The 17,431-nt window shown below is 38.9% G+C and overlaps 1 protein-coding gene and 1 pseudogene across 3 annotated transcripts in view; both read left to right on the top strand.

Moving 5' to 3' along the window:
- Positions 1–2,912: 2,912 nt before the first annotated feature.
- LOC131357442 (uncharacterized) lies at positions 2,913–5,244 on the top strand (annotated as a pseudogene).
- Positions 5,245–13,508: 8,264 nt separating this feature from the next.
- The window catches only part of fbxo38 (F-box protein 38), a 63,620-nt gene continuing 59,697 nt past the window's right edge, over positions 13,509–17,431 (top strand). For all 3 annotated transcript variants that reach the window (XM_058396481.1, XM_058396479.1, XM_058396480.1), the window contains exon 1: positions 13,509–13,703. The gene's annotated coding sequence lies outside the window, so the exon portion shown is untranslated. The remainder of the gene's footprint in view (positions 13,704–17,431) is intronic.

Genomic DNA, 17,431 nt, shown 5'->3' with positions numbered 1-17,431 from the left:
AAGCTAGGTGTAGTGATGTTAATGCAGATTGCAACTCTGATGACAAATTTGCCAAAAACCGATAAACAGCAGTTATTCTGTGCTTTTTCCTTGAAGTTCCAAGTGGGTTACACACCTCAAAATCATCAACATAAAGAATTATAGAGAGTCGTGTTTCTTCTTCTGCAATAGAAGTCATTTTGCTGTAAAAACATACCATCAATGATTGATTCAGTGCATCCGGAACTATTTGAATGTCTGGAAAATTTCCTTTAGTAGTATCTTCATTGTTCAAGATTTGCTTCAAAGTCTTTAGAATGGACACATAGGTCTTTTTGAGAAAGAGAAAGCTCTTTTTGTTCTCATAATCAAGAATGTACTCCACAGGATCTCCTTCTCTCCATCTCTCTGGAGATGCTCCTTAAAATATACTCATCTCTCAAAAGCTAAACCAAGTGGGCCACCAGGTCTGAGCGCTGTGCTAATGGGTTGGAAGTTGCATAATTGTTCTGCCAAGTTGAAAAGATTTATCAGCTTCATGGTATCTAAATAATTGTGTCCTCAGGGCATTCAAAATTTTAAATGAACATGGACAGCCATCATAAAAACATGTCTGGGATAGCTCATGACCAAACGTTCTGTGTTGCAGTCTGAAATGCTTTAAGAGACTTGATCTGGTAGAGGACCAGGATATGCAGATCCTGCATTGCCATCCCATAGGCAACCATTGATGGTAATAGGGAAAAAATTCCTACTCCCTGTGTATAGCGAAAAATCCACATCCATGCAACTAACTGAATATTTAATGTTTTGGGCAAGTTTAAGGGCACCTTTTATCTGCTGATGATTCATTATAGCACAAATTATTTTTAAAAAATCATAACACAACATCACAACATTTTTGGTGAAAAGGCAGAGAATGTGTGTCTTTACTATTGCATTATATTGTATTTACTATTGCATTATATTGTATAAACAGCACATACCTGTTTAAATTTCAGTCAGACACTCACATGCACCTGTAAAAAAATATATAAATGTTTATATTTATTAAATAAATATATTTTCTTTTACATTCACATCACAAACAGTTATTTACAGTATACATATCAAAAGTAAGTCAATTAAATGTTCAAGCATGTCTACTTAATGAAAAACTCACTATTAAATACTTGTGGACAAAAAATATTTGAAAAAAGATTTTTGACTCTGGTGCCAGAAAGATGTTATATTATACATATTGTATAAAAAATAATACAATAGTAAATCTCAGATATACATGTACCCATACATGTGGCATCCAACACACAACACAGGACTAGCAATTGACAAAACATTATATCATGACTGACTATGATAATTACAAGAAAACCAGTAACGTTTACTGATAAATTGTTTCAACTCTACAACTTTCAGAACAATAGGCCATCACTATGAGTTTTTTGCCCCAAAAGTGTGCATTCTCTCGATCTCTCATCACAGGAGATGCTGCCTGAAATTATGGGTGATCAGGTTCTCCCCCAGAACTCGATAGGGCACACTAAGCTCTGTTGCTAAGCTGATGCAAGGAGGGAAGCCAAGAGCGTTTACAGTACATTTTCATCAGTACCAGATTAAGGAGGCAGTGATGCGAGGTGCATTTATGATGACTACAGTCCACAGGTCCTGGAGCAGCGTGCTCAATATCATGCAGTATTGGCAGAGCTTTACAATCTGGGATTTAAGCCATCTTGTCTTTTCCCCGCAAGATTGAGGATTACAACCAAAGAAGGTGAACAGGAGATGCTTGCATCGGTGGATGAGTCTAAGACTTTCTTAACAGCTCATCGTAAAGACTCTTAGAAGGTAATGGTGGTCACTTGGTAGATGTGACCAGTGGATTTCTATAAGATGTACTTTTTTCCCTTTATTTTTATACTGTTTATATTATGAGATGACACATTGCACGTTGTCTGTGTAACACCGGACTCTTTTTGGCCCTCTGAAGTTATAAGATCTATTTACTTTTACTTGTATAGTTTTGAGTCAAGTGGACATTTCTACGCTCTTATTGACTTAGTGTTGCTGCATTTGATCTGGTCTCTCCCGTTGAGCAAGATATGTTATAACATGGGTGTCCAATCTTATCCAGAAAGGGCCGGTGTGGGTGCAGGTTTTCATTCCAATCAAGCAGAAGCTACACCTGATTCCAACTGGCTAATCAGTAGATCTTGGCTTTCAGTAGACTCAGGTGTGGCTTCTGCTCAGCTGGAATGAAAACCTGCACCCACACCAGCCCTTTGCGGATAAGATTGGACACCCCTGTGTTATACGCTCTTTATCATATGTATTTTTGCTCTTTCCTCGACGTTATAATTACTGTTTTTGATTACAGTTTTTGTTAATCTCAGGGAAGGTTCTTGTTTCTTTTTGCACTCTCATCTGTTATGGTTTTCTCTATGATTATTTTATCGCTAAAATGCTTAGTGATTTACGGATCATTATACCATAGTTCTGCTCATTTGTTACACCTACTACTGGGCATTTCATATTTCATACTGAGGATATTTTACCTTAGGGGACTGAGAGTATGTAAGGTAAGGAGAAATAAGGAAGTGGGTAAGTTGTTAGTTGTTGTTTTTGGGGTTTGGTTGCTGTGGTGATTTCTGAGGGGTAGGTTGATTTAGTGGGAGGGTTGGAGATTTTTACGGAGTGGCGCTGTGTTTTGTTCTTTTGTTGTTTTTTGGTTTCTTTTTTGTAATTTTTTGTATTCCCTCTGTACAATCCTCTGATGTTTATCACAATGTGTAGAGATTTGAGATTTTGGAATATTAAGGGCTTAAATCATCCTGTGAAGAGAAACAGAGTACTTGCTCATCTCCGACAGCTGAAAGCAGAGGTTGTCTTTTTGCAAGAAACCCATTTATGTAGTGTAGACCAATCCAGCCTCAACCATGGGTGGGACGGGCAGATCTCATTTCAGGCAAAGGCAAGAGGTGTAGCTATCTTTGCGCCAAATAATATTACGTCAGTTAAGAATGCTCATTATATAACTGTTTTGGGCACTACAATGAGAATATAACTCTAGCTAATTTTTATGCCCCTAATTTAGATTATGTCAGTTTCTTCAAACACACTCTCTCTCTTTTTCCTGATTTAAATTCACACTCTTTTATACTTTGGGGGGGAGGGGGGTTAATTGCTGTCTTGACCCAGTGTTGGACCCAGTGTTGTCGTCTAAGCAATATGCCCAAGGAAAATCCTCTATTTACTCTATCAGATGTATGGCGGTTTTTAAACCCCAAAAAAAGAGAATTTTCTTTTTTTTTCAAATGTTCATCATTCTTACTTTCAGATTGATTATTTTGTCTTGGATAAAGCTCTAATTCCTAGAGTTCAATCCTGCACATATCAAAGTATTATTATATCAGATCATGTCCCTCTTATGCTTGACTTGACTTTCTCAAACTTGCTTTCCCTTAGAAGAAACTGGTGTTTCAATACTTCACTCTTGGCGGATGAGAATTTTATTCCCTTGGCTGCCGAACAGATTTTTTTTTCTTAAGTGTCAATAAATCAGCGGATGTTTTAATACATATGAATACATTGACTCCTCTGTATAGAAGGGGGGCATACCAGGGGTCCCAGGATGTCTGGAGCACAACGAAGTGGTAACACAACTGATTAGAGAGGTGCGTGAAGGGAAAGATCTGTGCTGTGGCTGGGCCTAGCCAATGCATATTGATCCATACCCCATGCTCTGGTGAAGACCGCTCGATACCATGTACCGAGAAACATCAAGGGCCTCATTATGAATTATTATGACAACTTCAATCTGAGGTTCACTTCCGGGTCAATTACAACACCATGTGGTGAGTGACACCATCTGGAGAAGCGAATTATCACCATCTCAGTAAGCCTTTTTTCCCTGGAAATGAACATGCTGGTCAAGTCAGCGGAGCCAGAGTGCCCAGGCCCAGCGACCAAATCTTGAGTAAGACAGCCCCCCATTAGAACTTTTATGGACGATTTGACAGTTACAACATCATCAGTCCCAGGAACCAGGTGGATTCCGGAAGGTTTGGGAAAACTAATTACATGGGCCCGGTTTTAAGCCAGCAAAATCCAGGTCTCTGGTACTCAAGAGAGGTAAGGTGATGGACTGGTTCCATTTATCTCTTGGGGATACCTGTATTCCATCCATCACAGAAAAGCCAGTGAAGAGTCTTGGGAAAACATTTGACTGCACTCTGAAAGACTCAGCCTCAATCAGAGCCACCATCCAGGAGCTGGACAGATGGTTGATGGAAGTTGATAAATCAGGACTCCCGGGCAAGTTCAAAGCCTGGATATACCAGCATGGTATTTTACCTAGGATTCTGTGGCCACTGCTGGTATATGATTTCACACTGTCCACTGTGGAAGGCTTTGAGAGGTAGATTAACAGTCAACAGAGGGTAGGGCTGAGTCAACAGGGTGCATGGACCAAATGGGAACAAGCAACAGAGCGCAAGATCATGTTGAACTTTGGAAGTTCCTCATCCAGTCAGTGTATGACGTCCTTCCAAGTCCAGCTAACCTTTTCTGTTGGGGCAAAGCCGAAACACCATTATGTCCTTCGTGCCAAGGAAGAAGGACACTGGAGCGCATTCTTAGCAGCTACCTGAGAGCACTAGCTGAAGGCTGCTACTGTTGATGCCATGACCAAGTACTTAAGGCAGTTGCTGAAGCTATCAACAGCACTATCGGCCAGGCCAGAGGTCTCTGACAGGGAAGATCCAGCATCACCTTTGTGAAGGCAGGAGAACATCCAAACACCAAGTCAAAAACCCAGGCGGGCCTCTTGAAATTGGCAGAAGACTGGCAGATGAGAGTTGATCTGGGGAAACAGCTTAGATTTCCAGAAAACATCACAGAAACTTCTCTGAGGCCAGATATTGTGCTGAAGTCAGACTCGTCAAAACGAGTCATAATGCTGGAGCTGACAGTACAGTGGGAGGAAAGAATGGAGAAGGCGAATGAGTGGAAGAGGGGGAAATATATGGAACTGGTGGAGGAATGCCGCAGTCGGGGGTGGCATGCGCAGTGTATGCCACTTGAGGTGGGGGGAGGGGCTTTGCAGGGAAGTCACTGTGCAAAGCCTATAGCCTCCTGGGCATCACTGGAGCTCAGAAAAGGCAAGCCATCAGGAGAGCTTTCAAAGCTGCAGAGAGAGCTTCACGATGGCTGTGGATTACCAGGGACAAACCGTGGTCGAATGCTGCATGGACACAGGACAGGAATTGATCACTCCTGGTCAGGTTGCCAGGACAAGGGGGTCTGAAGTTGAAAGACCCGAAAACCCCTAAGAACCCTTGGTACTGTCGCTGATGAAGTGTCTAAGCACATCAACAGATGTATCTTACAATCAGGAGGCTCTTAAGGCATAGATGAGAGGCCAAATTATTTCGTACACCACTACTAAAAGAAAGCGTTCTACAGAAAAGCAAACATCTCTGCTAATGAGATTTCTAGGTTGAATGAACAATATGTGTAAGAGATGTCTTAAATTGAAGTCAAAGCTTGATTTACTTTCAACCAATGAGATAGAGGGTCTTTTGAGGAAAACCAGGAGTGTTTTTTCTGAAAGTGGGGAGAAATCTGGGAACGTATTGGCTAATCATTTGCGTGGGCTCCAGACAAAACAAATTATAAGTGGTCTTTGTTTAGGTAATGGGGCAATCACAACTGATCAAAGTATTATTAATGATAAATATAGAGACTTTTATTCTAATTTGTATGATTCTGACTCCTCTTCACGGAGGAATATTGAAGATTTTCTTGGTCAATTGAATGTCCCTGTCTTATCGCCTGATGTTCGGAGCCTTTTAGAAGTTTCAATTTCACAGGAGGAAATGAAAGCTGCTATTGCTTCCTACAATCTGGGAAATCCCCAGGACTCAATGGTTTTCCGTCAGAGTTTAATAAAAAAATTTCTACACAGCTTGCTCCTTTTTTGACGACTGTATTTTCAGAGGCCTTTGAGAAAAGAACTCTTCCCCCAACTTTAAATCAAGCATGTATTTCTTTATTGCTTAAAAAAGATAAAGACCCTTTGGATTGCGATTCATACAGGCCCCTTTCTTTGCTTAATTGTGATATTAAAATTTTTGGGAAGGTGCTTGCTTCAAGACTCGAAGATGTTCTCCCTGCCATCATTTTTCCTGATCAAACAGGTTTTTATAAAGAATCGTCAGTCTTTTTTTAATGTCCCCCGTTTGCTTAATGTGCTATATTCTCAACATCAATTCATTCCAGAATGTGTTGTCTCTTTGGATGCTGAGAAGGCATTTGACAGGGTGGAGTGGGAGATTCTTTTTTTAGTTTTGGAAAAATTTGGATTTGCTCCGACCTTTCTTTCTTGGATTAAGTTTCTTTATAGCGCTCCTTCTGCTGTAGATCTGACAAATGGTCTGTATTCTCAAATTTTTAATTTGTATCATGGAACTCTTCAGGGCTGTCCGTTAAGCCCATTATTATTTGCCCTAGCTATTGAACCTTTAACAATTGCTGTACGCGAGTGTCAGCAGATTACTGGAATTACATGATGAGGCCGTGCATGAAGTAAATTTTAAAGCCAGACGATTTACTACTTTTTATTTCTAATCCACAGACTTCTTTACTTGTAGCTATAACCATGCTTGAGAATTTTGGTCCGTTTTCTGGCTACAGGCTTAATCTGCATAAGAGTGATTTTTTTCCAATCAATAAGGTAGATATGCAATTACAGTACTTCAGCATACCATTGAAGCCAGTAAAAAAACAAATTTACTTATCTTGTTGTCTGTATTACTCGCCATCATAAACATCTCTTTAAACATAATTTTGGTATGCTTCTGGAAAGGATTAAGAAAGATCTTTCTAAATGGTCCCTTTTAAATATTTCTCTTATCGGACGCATTAATTCCATAAAGATGGCAGTTCTCCCCAATTTTTTTTTTATTTTTATTTTTTTCAGTGTTTACCTCAGTTTATCCCTCAATCATTTGCATCATCACGTTTGCATAAAGCATACCTCCAAAGGTCTAGACGAGGTGATGGTGTGTCTATGCCTAATTTTAAGTTTTACTACTGGGCAGCTAACATACGAAATACACTGTATTGGTGGCATTATCACCTTCTACCTAATAAACCACCCTGGGTGGACATGGAAATACAAATTTCCCTTCCAGCACTTCTAGCAACCAAATTGCAGTTAACTTCTTATACTTCTGTTGAGTGCCCAGTGGCAAAACACTCACTGAGGATATGGATCCAGTTTAGGAAATCATTTGGTTTTAAGGATCCTTCTCTTCTTAGCCCTGTTGCCTGTAATCACCTCTTCTTGCCTTCAATGCAGGATGAGTCATTTAGGAGTTGGTCTGACAAGTGGATAAAATGCTTCAGATTTATTTATTGACAACTTATTTGCTTCTTTCAAACAGTTAGTGTCTCATTTTGGTCTTATTAAATCTGATTTCTTTAGAGTCTTGCAAGTAAGAGATTATGTTAAGTCGCTTCTATCGGATTTTCCAGCGATGCCTCCTGAAAATCCTTTGGATAGTTACTTTTCATGTAATATATTAGCTAAGGGCTCAATTTCCATTATTTACAATTTAGTGAATAATCAGGCATCTTCCTCCTTAGATAACATTAAGAGAGCTTGGGAGGAAGACCTTGGTAGACCACTTTGGGATGATACTTGGAACTGTATTCTTGGGCAGGTTCATTCATCATCTATGTGTGCTCGGCACTCTTTCATTCAGTTCAAGGAGTACACAGAGCTCATATATCCAAAGTTAAATTAGCCCAAATGTTTCCTGGTACTATCTCCTTGTGTAATAGATGTCATTGTGCTGAGGGTACTTTAATCTATATGTTCTGGACATTCAAAATTAGAGTGTTACTGGCGATCGATATTTAACACCCTCTCTGGGATTCTTCAACACAGATTAGAGCCAGAATCACTAGTGACATTATTTGGAGTTGCTCCAAAGGAGGAATGGTTGTCCGCAATCAATGTCCAAAATCCTTTTGTTTTCTTCTCTGTTGGGCACATAGAGCAATCCTATTAAAATGGAAGGATCCCCTCCCACCCACACATATTCAATGGATTAGAGAAATGATGTCTTGTCTCTACCTTGAAAAGATTAGGTACTACATTAAGATGTGGCACCCTTTCATTGGTTATGTTGACCGTTTTAGATAATAATTATTGAACCCCCTCTCCTTTTTTAAAATTAATTCATTTATTTTATTTTATTTTATTTATTTTTTAACAAAATCTGTCATTTTTATCGGATTTAATGGACAGCATGAGTGCTACTCTAGGGTTTTGTTGGTAAGGGCTGGGGGTTTTTAAATGTTTTGTAAATGTTTTATATATGTATATTAACAATTCAATAAAAATCTTAAAACCAAAATGGAAAGCCATTAATGTGAGAAGGGACCTTAAAAAAGCAAAAATGTAATTTAATACATTCTGGACCTGTGTGCAAAACTTTACACATTGGGTCACCTGTTGATGGAGAATTTGCAGCAGGCACAAGAACATAAGGCTCCGCTATATAATGGGCTGCCTATTCATTTTACTATCCATTTCAAGCTCAAAATTACTCTCAAAGTGGCAAGGGCCACATGGTAATACGGGGAGGTCAACTATGAGGTTAAGCGAATGGATAGAGGTGAGTCACAGCAAACTTACAACATCAACCTCCTCAAAAAATGGAGGGAGGTGGTCTTCACTGCACTGATAATGGTAATTTAGTAAAACTAAAAGTGAGGAGCTAGGACTGCCTTTCTTGCCTCTCCCCAGCTGTACTAACTTCACAGAACACCACAGTAAGACATCCCCAGGGGTTATTGTGCGCAGCCACCTCTACCGATTACCCAATCACAAAAAAGTCATTCTAGATGACTTCATGCTATGCTCAAACTGGACGCAATTAAGGAGTTGCACAGTGAATGGTCTTGGTGCTCAAGTCCAATGGTTCAGTCTGATTCAGTGTAGACTTTAAAAAAGTCAATGTGGTTTCTAAATTTGATGCTTATCCAATGCCTTGATTTGATAAACTGCTTGATCGATGAGGTGCATTTCATTTTTATTCAACACTGGATTTAACAAAGGGATATTGGCTTATGCTTGCCCAGATACCACAGCACACCTTCACAGATCTAGTGAAGTCCATGCTTCGAGAGGACAGGGTTGTTTTGGCAGCAAAATGGGGACTCAGAATTCTGCTCATGATGTGTGTGTAAAAAACACTCAATAGGGTGGAGTGAAGCTCAAGGTTGGATGTGATGACCAGAATTGGGATTGGTGAAAACTTTATAAAGTTGGTTAGATTGCTTTATACATCACCCACTGTTGCAAATTAACTAATGTCATTTGACCCATGATACAAAGGGGAAGTTGTCATAGATGGACTTTTCCCTTTACTATTTGCAATAGAACCCTTTTACATTTATATTAAATTTACACTCAGAATAACCCAAAGACTTGTGTGTTAGTATAAGTTTCTAACTATAACTGATTCAGAAACATTGTTACCTGATTTAACTGACTGTATTTGGCAATTTGGAGCCATGTCCGGATACAGTGTTAACTTTCACGTTAGAGATAATGCCGTTAGGAACACAAAATGTATCTGAGCCAAAATTTGTTAAGCCAATTAACTGGTCCCCTAAATGTTTCAGGTATTTAGGTATGTATTTGTAAAAGAAAATGAAACCTGGTTAGGTAACTTGGTTCTGTAGGGAAACATATTCTGAGGTCACGATAGAATCTATTGTAACATACATTGCTCCCAGCTCCCACCACCAAATGGTGATCAAATCAGACAGTGGTCAGGAACTGTGAACTTGCTGACAGTTGGGGGACAACTCTGTGGATCCTCTAGGCTTTTGTTTTGTAACACCTTCAAGGCCTGCCCATTCAAAGCCTTTAAAAATGCAATGTATGTTCCTTTTTTACCGGACTCGATGACTACAGTGCCACTACCATGTGTTCTGATCTCCAATGAAACATTCCTACTGAACACTACTTCAGAGTCACTGCTTCAGTGATTTCACAACAGTTCCTTCAAAAGGGAATGAAGTACTGCATCAGGCTTGATTGCTATGGGAACTCTCCTTTGCGAAAGCACTGTCTGAAGCTCTGTGTGAAATCTATTGGAGGTCACGTGATGAGAGAGCACCCGCCAGACCATATAAGAGCATCTACATCACATTATTCCAGCTTCTACTTGTCTGAAGGAAGCATGACACACATATCCTGGAGGGGAATACCCTTTCATAGGGCACTGGATGAAGCGATACCTATGCCAAAGAATGGAGGCATACAAAGTATGCCGAAGACTTGGGTGACAGCCTCCACTACCCAGTTTGTGGGGCGCTGCTTGAAAACCAGACTATCTTTGTTGTGGCCATTAAAGCAAAGAGAGAAGAGCTCCTTGAGAGCATGGACAAGGCACAGCAAGTGCAGCCTCTTCTACTCCACTGACTCATGGGGTGGAGGACAAAATGCCTGCAAGGTAGACGGACAACCGGACACATTGGGCACTTGGCAACATATCCTGCCCAGGAATGCAGAATAACCCATACCATACCCAAAGCAAACTCTGGACAAGAGGGGCTGGCTGACAGGGCCTACAAGTCCCCTACCCTTTCATAGATGTCATGGTTAAGAACAAGCACAAACCATCCTGATGATTGATGTAGGAAACATCTGTGATGTTGTCTTCACAGACTAATACATGGTAACCCTGGGAAAATTTGTTTTGAGTGCCATAAACACAGCCCTCATTTCCAGGCAATTTATGTACCACATGAGATAAGGGTCTTCCCACACACCATGAGCAGGGCAGGGGTTGTGGTACAGGTTGTCTTTTGTGTCAGAGATAGTCAATCACACTTCTTTCTCTGTTGCATCTCAGCATCTCATTCTTCAAAATTTCATGCTGTTAGTTCCTCCTTCCTCCATAGATTCTGCCCCCTCTAGCACCCCTTCCAGACACTTACTTTGTTTACTCTTTACTGATGGAGTTAGCCACGGACATTTTCCTGTTTTCCCTTAACAGTGGAAATCTTCTAAATCCTTCTAAAACCTTTCTCACCCTATTTCCTTGGTTATCAGATGAGTTGATCAAAAACAATCAGAGACAATTAAAATCAGCAGATATAAAGTGGGAAAATCACAGCATGATACAGATTTCATGTGTATGTACGTGTGTGTGTTAGAGAGAGAGAGAGAGAGAGAGAGAGAGATGGAAGTGCTAAGCACATAACTCAGAGATGTTAATTAGTGTCACAGATGAAGAATATGGCATATGCCCCACCCTAAACAATGTTTGATTGGAGGAAATATTGTGGGGTTGGCTTAGCCAGAAGGGTTAAAACACAATGACACGAATGATCAAGTCAAGTCACCAAGAGTCACTCAGAGTTGAATGAATCAGCTGTATTGATCAAAGTCACTAGATCACCTGCATCATGACTGGTTCATCCTAATTTGTCTACTAAGATGTCACTTCAAACTTAAACAGACCTCCCGTGAATCATTGCAACCTGGGAACTCCCTTTCAGAAAGAAAGCAATAATAATTTTGTTCCATTCAAAGAGGCAAACACTAGCACAGTACCATCATATTCTTGCTAAACTGGTGCATTTAAATACAAAGTTTAAAGCCCTTCTTAACAAACTAAAACAAGGTTAAATTGTGAATTGATAATAAATTGATAAGTTGATGGATTGCACAGGTCATGTCCAGGATCTAGTGTGAAGTGTTATAAACTCATTAATTTCTTACATATGTTTCATTTCATTCAGCCCTCCATTGTTGATCTTTGTGTGTGTTTACTTGTTAAATTAATTTTTGTGTATTAGAGTAGTATAATGAAGTCTTGTCCGTCTTTAAGAGTGGCTGCTGGTGCTAAAAAAATGGGGGGTGGGGGGTGCAAACAAACTTAAAATCAAACTGTTAGTAATGAAGGGCTGTAAATAACCATTTATCAGGTGATTATGTATCATTACTGCTAAGATAAAAATAGTGAAAATACTACCGGTAAGTCAACTGTTAAAGCAGGCAATAAATGTACTGTGAATCTGTGAATTTGAGTTCAATGTGGGTTTATGATCAGTAATGAAGTAATGAAGGTAATCATTAAAAACAACAACAAACACACACACTTTAAAGTTGCCTAATCACAGGCCTTCTTTTTTTCTGTCTTGCCACTTTCTCATTCAGTCATCTCAGTCACCAGTCTCTTTTTCATTGCACCAGTCTCTTTTTCATTGCATGTTTTTCATTGCACTTGATTGCTGCTGATTTTTGCAAATTGGGTCAATCTGCTCCAAGCTCCATGATTCTTTTCTTTTCTTCATCTGAACGCCTTGTGAAAGTGTAGTTGAAAAAAATTTGAAACAAGACAATCAGAGCTCAGCCTCAAGTTACATGCTTTTCAAAACACACACACGCACACAAATGAAAGAAATAAAGTTTTGATTTTTTTATTTTAAATAAATGATAATATGACTAACAGTGGAATAGTATGACTAAATGATTTTATATCATTATTAAAATATATAATTATTGTTAACGTGTTAAAGTAGCATTCTTCACTTGCTAATTTTTAGGGGGTGGCACCCTAGTGCCCCCTATTAACCAGCGGCCACTGGTCTATAAAGAAAATTGTCTTGTGTTTTATGCTTACAAGTTTATTGTCTTTAGCTGTTGAACTTGCTACTATACTCTCTGTATACGACAGAGGTAATCTCCCATGCGGAAGTAATACATGAATACAATACAACTTCAAGTTCAGCTTATTACTGGATGAATAGTTGATCAGCTGTGGAGTATTAAGTTAGCAAAATGTCCCCCTCTGAGCAGTTAAATCCCCTGTTAATCCCCTTACATATTTTGGTGGAGAATATAGTCACTTTAATCTTTAATGCTAATTTCTGTATAAATTTATATAGCTACTGCCCCAATATATTTTGGAGGAGAATCTGAGCATGTAAATCTAAATAACTAATGTACCTGCATATTATAATGGTAAGGTCCTTCTGAATGAATTAATAAAAATGGATACTTAACAATAATCTGTGGTGCTATTTGCTCACTGGTAGGCAGAGACGCACACAAAATGTAATGACATTTCTTCCACAGATTTCATCAAATTCTTATAATGTTATGATATAAATAATATTGTTTAATGGACATTAACATCTCACATCTCAATTGTAAACAATAAATATATAAGTGAAAGAAAACAAAAAAAAAACAATTGTACAAAAAAGCAATAGCAAAATAAAAAATTTTATATACAACAATATTGAAGTATTCAACCATATTCAACCAATATTAGGACTCCAGGGATTTCCCTTCAAAATATTTTTAAAACATCGGTACTAAAACGCCAGCCTAGGTCTTCGAGTTCTTGTCGGGGTGAACCATATTGCGTACTTTTTTTACACACTCCAGTACAGTAGATGGCAGTGTAAACGTCTTCAGTTGCTTTGTGCTCCACCAATAAATTCACGAAAGAGGGAGGCTGAGTTCTTGTTTCGTATTTTAGCTGTCAGTGAATCTGCAGTTTGTTTTCGACAAAATGTTTCCTTAAGAGAAATCTGCCAATTTGAGCTATCTTTATGCTTCATTATTGATCAAACCAGTATGCATACATAACATACAGCCAGGAGTATACAGTTTGGAGTCTACCCGAAAACAAGTGAGATAAGCATTGTTATCTCTGTATCATTGTTACAGCATTCATTTTTAGATAGTCTACATGAAAGCAATCGATAGCACTGCTGCTTGTAACTTGCATGTTAGCATGTAGTTTGACTAGTTTGATGTTTTAGTAGCTTTAGCTAACGTTAGCAATATTACGTTAACAGAACTGTATTTTTGTGACTAACGTTATGTAATTATTCGAAAATTAGCCCAGTTAACTGTTTAAAGAATCTAGATGATACGCTGGGATCTTTCATTGCGGTTAGAAACCGAAATAAATGTGTACATTCGGTTTGTTTTGTAACAGTTAGAAAATGCCACTGAAACACATAAACTGCTATTACGAGAGCACACTTTATGATCAATTCCTGTCTGTAACATCTGCATTCCCTATCTAGATTGTACGTTGTACGTATGTTTGTTCGTCGAGAGCAATCTTTTTTAACGTTAATTAAATGACCTATTAATAATGGCTAAACCTGTTCTGTTGTTCGGGTGTTGGAGAAAGGATCTATAGAAGAGACTGTAACGTCTTCAAGTTTGAGTCTGGGGGAAAAATGGTCAATTAACTTTATTTTTAGAACTAGAAAATTACACAGTTTTGTATGATCTTTTGAAATGAACTGTTTCTGAATCTGTTTTTTTTAAAGCTTAATTCCAGAATTATTGCAACAGACCCTTAATATTGTGTGCTCCTTTATTATAAATCACTGCGTTGATTTATGAATAAGAATGCATACTTCAGAAAAAGCTGTATGAAACTGTGTGTTTTATATTTCATGGCCTATGAATATAACTAATCTGACATCTCTGATCTACTTCTTTGACATTTGCCTTCATTGTTGATTAGCTGATTCTGTTACTTTTCATTTTTCTTGGTGGAGAACAGAATGGCAGCAGAATGGGAAGGTCAGTTTGAACTTTCTATCCTCAGCCATGGAATCCAGCACATCCTGTAGACTTCACAGACATTCTTGTTCCAACTGAGATATAATCTCTCCTAAGTCTATGTCTGCCCCATGGAGATGTGCTTGCTATGTCTCTGGGATGCAGCCTGAGAACCATCCATGGGGCATATTTGTGGGCATCCATGGGGCATATTCTTGTCAATTAGCCCCTCTCAATTCAGGGGAGCAGCAGTTCTACTTATAGGTTGTTACTCTGATTGTTAAACTTTTGACCCCCTCACAAAGGGGTATGCCCAGCAAACAGACAGAGGGACCGCTTTTCCCTGCCGTAACCTTAAGAGGAGGTTCCATATCTTTTGTAGCAAGAGCATCTCTGTGCAAAAAGCAATGTGTTGAAGCAACTTGCTGGGCAACAGCTTTTATCTGATGGACCACTCCAGAGTGCTTGCCTGTCATCACTGCAGCTACGCCTGTACAGACACCCAGTTTATTTCGTTCGATGTCATGAAACAATCCATTACTCTGAAGATATCCTTTGCCGTTGAAGTAGTGCATAGCTCCTCACAAAACAAAAAGTCCCCATGTACGTACTTCCTTTATTCCATTAATAGCAGGCATATGCAAGCAGGTGTGACATTTTTGACATGTCTTTTGACTCTTCTATCTGTATAGTGAAGTCATTGCTGTAAAGCTGCACTGTGCACTGTTCTTTGATGTCTTCAGACATGCAGGAAATGCTGTGCTTGACTGGGTCATTTGAAAGGGTATTTTAGACGCTTCCTTGGACTTCTCCTCTCCAAATAATTCTTTCACAGTAACACATGGCAAAATGAAAGTTTCCCTGACAGTGTGTGCTGTTTTCTGTTTGGCTACAATAATATTTTCTCACCTGCAATATAGGATAATTTGAGGAGCATTTTATCCACAGCACCTGTGTGTTTTATTTCAGTCTGTGCACTAACCAGTTCTTTTGCTTTTTGCTCAATAAATGTCCTGTTTTTTCTTTGTATTGCATGTGATTCGTAAGCAAATGTCTGATCAATTTGGAAGGTCTAATACACTTGTTTGATAACACTTAAGAACAGACAACACATTGTGGCTGAGGCAAATCCTTGCTTTTCGAAAACAGCACAAACCCATAGTTAAGGTAACTGTTGTCTTATTGCTGACACTTTCCATGTCCACTCTTAGGCTTTTTTGCTTTGGTGGCTTCAACCTCTTGATCCAGATTTGGGGTATTACTGTCATGACTGTTTGGAAATGACAACTAGTTGAATGGGGAAGTGTTCAGACATAACTATACTACATAGTTATAAAGGAAATGCCTCTGTGGTAAGTCAGATAGAAGCCAATTCTTTAGTATAAAAGGTAAACTGATGGGCAGAATGAAAACTGTCTGGAAGTTGGATTGGAGTGTCTGAAGTATTGAACTGTTTTGTTTGGAATTAAATATAGCTAATATGTGCTGTAGTGTAAAAATCTCTCCCCAGTTTTAGTAGGTGTGTGTGAGAAGATTGGGGAGTTTTCCTTTCATTGAGAAGAACTGAGGCCCAAATCCCAGTTTCATCCAAAAACATGTACTGTATAACTAGAATGCCATCCAGAACTATCTTCAGCATAGAGAAGAACAAGAAGCTCTAGAAATAATATTTCCCACAGACCCACAGAGCCCTGATCTCAAATCATTGATTCTGCTTCTGTCAAAACTGGATGGTTGAAAACTGGAAAAATGTAACCTGGTCTGATGAACCTCAATTTCTGCTGAGGTACAAAGAAGGTAATTCAAGTTTGGCAAAATAATGTGAATTTCTGGACTGAACCTGCCTGGTACTTTAAAGGTTTGGCAAAAGTGTCTTGGGACATATTTGTATCTGTTAATACAAAGTACACCAATGCCACAGTCCAATGCCATATTTGAATATTACTGTTGATATTGTGGATCTTTTTAAGTTGTGGATCCCTTTAAGCTACAATTGAACCATTTCTTCGGTGTACTTTGATATGTTGCTTTTTTTCACGCAAGGCAAAGGATGTCATAATCTTGCATGTATAGTATGTATGTATACTATAATTGTATAGACTTGTATAGATGTATAGACTCATAGTCATACTGCCTTAGCACTGCTGGTGAATGTTGGGATGTGTATGACACTGGCATTTTCGTTAGACTGAACACTTTCTGTGGTAGTAGTGACATAGCAGTGGTGGAGCTGTCTTGAATGTAAGCAAGTGTTCACTTTTGTTCTGCAGTGACTGACTGAGATGTGCCACTTTACACTATAGAATAGCAAGACCATCTGTGCATGATGGCTGGTCTCACCCATATTACATTTTCACGTGGCTAGCTCTGTACCAACTGAGCAGTTCAGTCCTTACTGTGTTAATGTACATTTACATTTACATTTCTGGCATTTGGCAGTCCCCTCTAAACCCCACCATCTGCTTTTCTAGTATGCTTCTAATTAGGGCTGAAACGATTCCTCAAGTAACTCGAGTAATTCGAATACAAAAAATCATCGAGGCCACAAATTAGTTGCCACAAAGCTTCGTTTAGTCTATTTACTGTAACTACACACAGAGCACTGCGTGTTTTCAGCTTGACGTGGCAGTGCACAGACCGATCGGTGTATGACGCCAAAATACCACGAGAGTGTGCGCTCAAATCTTATTATTCAGATAATAGCCTAACTTTTAATTTTAATCTTTTTAATGCTAACAGAGTTGATAAAAGTAGGCTAACAAATGTATATTGTGTCAAAAAGGAGGCCCACTGTCTCTGATTCTGAAAACCCTTGACATATAGGACCCTTTTGAA

The sequence above is a fragment of the Hemibagrus wyckioides genome, linkage group LG08, assembly GCF_019097595.1.
Source record: "Hemibagrus wyckioides isolate EC202008001 linkage group LG08, SWU_Hwy_1.0, whole genome shotgun sequence".
Lineage (NCBI taxonomy): Eukaryota > Metazoa > Chordata > Actinopteri > Siluriformes > Bagridae > Hemibagrus > Hemibagrus wyckioides.
The sequence above is the reverse complement of the archived record's forward strand: the minus strand, read 5'-3'. Positions and strand labels throughout refer to the sequence as shown.